The sequence below is a fragment of the Paroedura picta genome, chromosome 14 (assembly GCF_049243985.1).
Source record: "Paroedura picta isolate Pp20150507F chromosome 14, Ppicta_v3.0, whole genome shotgun sequence".
In the NCBI taxonomy this organism is placed as follows: domain Eukaryota; kingdom Metazoa; phylum Chordata; class Lepidosauria; order Squamata; family Gekkonidae; genus Paroedura; species Paroedura picta.
This window is the reverse complement of record NC_135382.1, coordinates 6,483,186-6,489,185: the sequence shown is the minus strand read 5'-3', so window position 1 is coordinate 6,489,185 and position 6,000 is coordinate 6,483,186.

Sequence of the window (6,000 nt, the reverse complement as noted above, 5' to 3'; positions counted from 1 at the left end):
CTGAGCTTCTTCAGTCCTCATGCCCCTTTTATTCATCTGAAATGCTCCTCAGTCTTACACTTTAGCTTGATCCTCCGGTGAAGAGCCAACAGCCAAGTGTCCTTTAGCTCTTGCCCTTGGCTCCCTACAGAGTATTCTGTTTTGATCCAGAACCCAAGAGTCCTTTGGGTTTTTTGAGTATTGCAAGCAAGAGCCTTTTATAGCACAAAGGCTTACTCAACAGAGGGCGGAGCTAACAATCAGCTCCTGAGTCAATGCCTGAGACAACACTTCCTCCTTCTACCAGCTCCTCCATGTACTACCCTATTCAGGTTCCACCACCACCCTCCAAAATCTCCAGGGCTTTCCCAACCAGAGCTGGCAACCTCACAGGCATGGCAACTGTGGGGAACAAGTATTGCAGGACCCCATTCAGCTTGGGACCATGGCTCCTGGGGAGGACACAGAAACCAGAAAGGCTTAGCGCCTATTTTACATCTGTTTTTTCCAACAGGTCAAAGGGTTTGGCACATCTAGAGATGGCAGTAGCCAAACGGTAGTGTCTGGGTGGCAGGTAAAAAAGGCAAATGCCATTTTGGGCTGTATCAACAGGGACATCACATCAAAATCACAAGATGTCGTAGTCCCATTGTATACGGCACTGGTCAGACCACACCTGGAGTACTGTGTACAGTTCTGGAGGCCTCTCTTCAAGAAGGACGTAGATAAAGGTTGTCACTTGGAGGAGGGCAGGATGCTGTTTCCGTTGGCTGCAGAGGAGAGGACACACAGTACTGGTTGGATACACACTTTTCTTGGATGCTTTAGGATGCTTAGGGCTGATCCTGCGTTGAGCAGGGGGTTGGACTAGATGACCTGTATGGCCCCTTCCAACTCTATGATTCTATGATTCTATGACACCCAATCCGAATTGCTCCCTGTTGGCCTTTGGGTGAGCAAATTCTCCACAGTTCCTGGGTAGGGTGAACGATAACCTGGCTTGTGGTCCCCGAGGTCTTTCCTGCCTGCACTCCCATCTTTGCTGCCATAGCGGAGATCTGGGGAAAGCAAAGTAAAGCCTGTCTCCTTATTCTTGGCCTCTTCCCCCATCCAAACATGCAAGTACAGATTCCCATGTTACAAAATCCATGTATCTGGGGAAATTCAGCAGCCAAGGAGCAGGGCTTTAAACTTCCCCCTTTCTATGCCATTTTTTCATGCTGAAATAGCCCCTTAAGTTATGTACCACTATTGGCAGAGTCTAAATTTGCAGTAAAGCTGAGCACAAGCTGCTTAAGAATAAATTGGTTTATTAAAGGAAACGACAAACTTTATAGGAAAGAGAAGAGAGGGGGAAGGAAGCCTGTCTGTCCAATCTAGCTGGGAGAGTGGAAGAACCTAACTGTTCCCTGAAGGATCAGGAAAGCATCAGCAAGCGTTAACAAGAATTTTTACTGAACCAATTTGAAACATGGGGAGGTCCCTAACCTGAGCAAGTTGCCCCCTTTACTGCCCCCTTTAGGATGTTCTGGTCATCTTTCCATATTTCTACATTGCAGATCTTGCATCTTGCAACACCTGCAGCCCATCAGTTTTCTAGGCAGTTCATTGAGTGGTTCTCTGAGGTTGGTGACATGGCATAGAAGGGACAGTTAATTCCTCTCCTCCCTTTGCACATCTGGAAACCAAGCACCAAATACAGAATTCCCAGCCCACAGCTGCCCCCAAAGTCCCTGGGATGGCCAGGACTTTGCAATATATGACTGACCATGGGATGCCAACCTCCAGGTGGGGCCTGGGGACTCCCTAGAATTACAGCTCATGTCCAGACTACAGAGATCAGTTCCCCTGGAGGAAAGGGCTGCTTTGGAACACGAGGCAGGCTGCCTTCTACTGAGTCAGACAATTGGTCCATCAGAGTCACTCTACTCAGATTGGCAGTGGCCCTCCAGTGTGATATTCAGAAGTCTTTCACATCTCCTTTTTAACTGGGGATGAACCCAGAACCTTCTACATGTCAAGCAGAGGTTCCACCACTGAGCCACAGCCCCTCACCTAGAGGGTAGACTCTCTGGCATTGTTCCCCACTAAGGTCCCTGTATTCCCCAGGCTCCATTCCCAAATCTCCAAGAGTTTCCCAATTTCAATCTTGCAATCCTAACTCAGAATCACAATCTCACAGAACTGGAAGAGCGAATCCACAAATGGGCATCCAGTCCAGCCCCACAACTTCTCAAGGACTTAAAAATTGCACACTCCTGACAGGTTCTCACCTAATCTCTGCCTAAAAACTTCCAACGGAGACTCTACCACCCTCTGAGGCAGGGGTAGCCAAACTGCGGCCCTCCAGATATCCATGGACTACAATTCCCATGAGTCCCTGCCAGCAAATGCTGGCAGGGCCTCATGAGAATTGTAGTCCATGGACATCTGGAGGGCCGCAGTTTGACTACTCCTGCTCTGAGGCAACATATTCCATCTATAAACAGCCCTCCACCGTCAGAAAATGCTTTCTCGTATATATACTGTATATTTGAGTATAGGCTGACTTTTTCAGCACACTTTTTTAATTTTGAAAAAGCCCCCTAGGGTTCCACTTATCTATTATTGTTGATATTGTGGTAAAATCAGGTGCCTTGGCTAAAATTCGGGTCGGCTTATGCTCAAGTATATACAGGTAAGTGGAATCTCCTTTCCCATCATTTGAACCCATTGAATCTTTTATATCACCCCCTCCCCTCCTCTTCTCTAAGCTACACACACCCAACTTTCTCAACCTCTTCTCATAAGGCATGGATTCCAGCCCCTCAACCATGCTAGGCACCCTTCTCTTGAACTGCGGTGCCCAGAACTGGACACACTATTCTCAGTGAGGACTTACCAATGCAGAATAGGATGTGAAACTTCTCTCCAGCCTCCTTGCGGCAGGAATAATTGCATTTCCCTCCTCTGTAACAAGAGTCTGTCTGACAACTGAGCCAGAGCAGGCCAGAGGCCATGGCCTGCAATTGGCAGTGGGAAAGGAGAAGCTTAAGCTCTGAAGAGAGCCTTAGAATCATAGGATCATAGAATAATAGAGCTGGAAGGGACATCATGGGTCATCTAGTCCAACCCCCTGCAATATGCAGGACACTCAAATCCCTATCGCTTATCTCCTGTAACCTGCCACCCCCTTGAGGCTTCAGAGTATCAGCCTCTCTGTCAGATGGCTATCGAGCCTCTGTTTTAAAAATTTCCAAAGATGGAGAACCAACCACCTCCCAAGGAAGCCTGTTCCATTGAGAAACCGCTCTGTCAGGAACTTCTTCTGGATATTTAGAAGGAAATTTTTTTTGAATTAATTTCATACCATTGGTTATGGTCTGTCCCTCTGGGGCAAGAGAGAACAACTCTGCTCCATCCTCTATATCGGTGATCCTCAACCGCCGGGCCGCAGGCCGGCCCTGGCACCGGGCCACGGCTCCCTCTCCCCACCCCCCACCCCCGGAGTAAGAAACGTCCCAGGCCGCAAGCAAATCGCTGATTAGCTTGTGGCCCAGCAAGCTTCTTTTTGTGGGGGGGGGGGAGGAAAGCAGGGTCGCGCATGCGCAGCCGCAAACGTGCATGTGTGGCAGTTTCGTGCGTGCATGCATGCGCCATGCGCGGCCGCAAACACGCATGCGCATCAGTTTCCCACTTCTCGAGCCTATCAAGATCATCTTGTATTCTGATTCCGTCTTCTGTTGTGTTTGCTACCCCTCTGAGTTTAATATTGTCTGAAAATTTAATAAGTATCCCGTCTAATCCCTCATCCAAATAATTTATTAATATGTTGAACAACACAGGCCTCAGGACAGATCCTTGGGGTACTCTTGTCACTCTTTTCCAAGAGGATGCTGAACCATTAACAAGTACCCTCTGACTATGATCTCTCAATCAGTTATTGATCCACCTGACAGAATTAGGATCCATACCACATTTTACCAACTTGTCAACAAGAATATCATATGGAACCTTATCAAAAGCTTTACGGAAATCCAGATAAACTATGCCCATGGCATTCCCCTGATCCAGCAAGGTAGTCACTTTCTCGAAGTGTCTTGTTCTTGTGAAACCCATGCTGAGTCTTAGAAATCACAGGTCTCTGTTCCAGCTGCTCAAGGACCGAGTGTTTGATTATTTGTTCCAAAATTTTGCCAGCTACAGATGTCAAGCTGACAGGTTGATAGTTACCTGCATCCTCCTTTTCCCCTTTCTTGAAGATGGGGACAACATTTGCCCTCCTCCAATCATCTGGCACCTCACCTGTTCTCCAAGAACAGTAAAAAATAATGGACAGAGGTATAGAGATTACATCTGCAAGTACTTTTAGTGCCCTTGGATGCAATTCTTCTGGCCTAGAAGACTTTGTTTCATTCAAAGAAACTAGGTTTTGTGGACAGCTCCAACAATGATCCTAACCACCATTCCATTCCCCGTGTTGTGTTACATTTTCGCCACATTGAGCAATGGGGATGAGCAGACAGCTAGTACGAGTAGCACCAGAATGAATTAAGAGACTGGGCCAAAGCTGAAAGGATTCTCAGTTGTGGAGGGAACTGGTGGCAAAAAGACAGTCCAATGCTGTAAAGACTTTTATTCCATAGGATCCATGAATCAAGGCAAGCTGGACGTTATCAAACAAGACTATCCATGACTATCCCAGAAAGACGAAAACATCCATGACTATCCCAGAAAGACGAACACACTGCAGGAGCTCTAAGAAGCCTATTTGGATGAACAGAGAACTTCAAGAGGAACTAAGAAAGAAAAGGGAAATGTTCAAGAAATGGAGGGAAGGACAGAGCTCTAAAAAAGAGTACCTACAAATTAGATCAATCATCAGAAAGGCCAAAGCTGAGAGCTAAGATTGGCCAGGGAACCCCACTGTAACAAGAAAAGATTTTTCAGTTAGGAGAGTAAAGGTGGCAATAGGCCCACTGTTGGGTGCAGATTGAGAAAGGAGGGCAGGATGCTGTTCCCATTGGCTGCAGAGGAAAGGGCACGCAGTAATGGGTTTAAACTACAAGTACGATATAGGCTAGATATCAGGAAAAAGATTTTCACAGTCAGAGTAGTTCAGCAGTGGAATAGGCTGCCTAAGGAGGTGGTGAGCTCCCCCTCACTAGCAGTCTTCAAGCAAAGGTTGGATACACACTTTTCTTGGATGCTTTGGGCTGATCCTGCATTGAGCAGGGGGTTGGACTAGATGGCCTGTATGGCTCCTTCCAACTCTATGATTCTATGGCTAGCATGGATTTTTCCAGGGACAGAAAGGAGACAGATAGTTAGCTGGGGCCTGGAATTTCTTAGTGGTCTCCCATCCAAGACCTAACCAGGGCTGACTCTGCTTAGCTTTGAGATGTAGTGAAATTGGGCTGGCCTTGGAGCTACCCTGGACAGGACACAACATGTTCTAGGAGATAAATCTATGAAACTCTTTATCAGATCAAGCCATTGATGGTTTATTTAGTAAAAGATGGCATGCTAGGGTTGTGCAACCAGTGGCAACCACATAATCCAGTCATAAAAACTACTCAAGGATTTTAAAATATTTATTGGTGTCTCAAGGTCTGGCCAAGATCCCAGCCAAATTCCAGCAGATTCAAATTCCACTGATTTAATCCTGTAATTTGGGTTGCCAATCTCATGAGAGGAGTGGGGGCTCGAGTTCTCCTGGAATTACATCTGCTCTACAGACAAGAGAGACCAGTTTCCCTGCTGACAATGGCAGCTTGGCGTTTCTGGGGCATCCCCACTGGGTTCCAGTTTGGAGAGCCAGTTTGGTGTAGTGGTTAGGAGTGCGGACTTCTAATCTGGCATGCCGGGTTCGATTCTTCACTCCCACACATGCAACCAGCTGGGTGACCTTGGGCTCGCCACGGCACTGATAAAACTGTTCTGACCGAGCAGTGATATCAGTGCTCTCTCAGCCTCACCCACACCACAGGGTGTCTGTTGTGGGGAGAGGAATGGGAAGGCGACTGTAAGCCACTTTGAGCC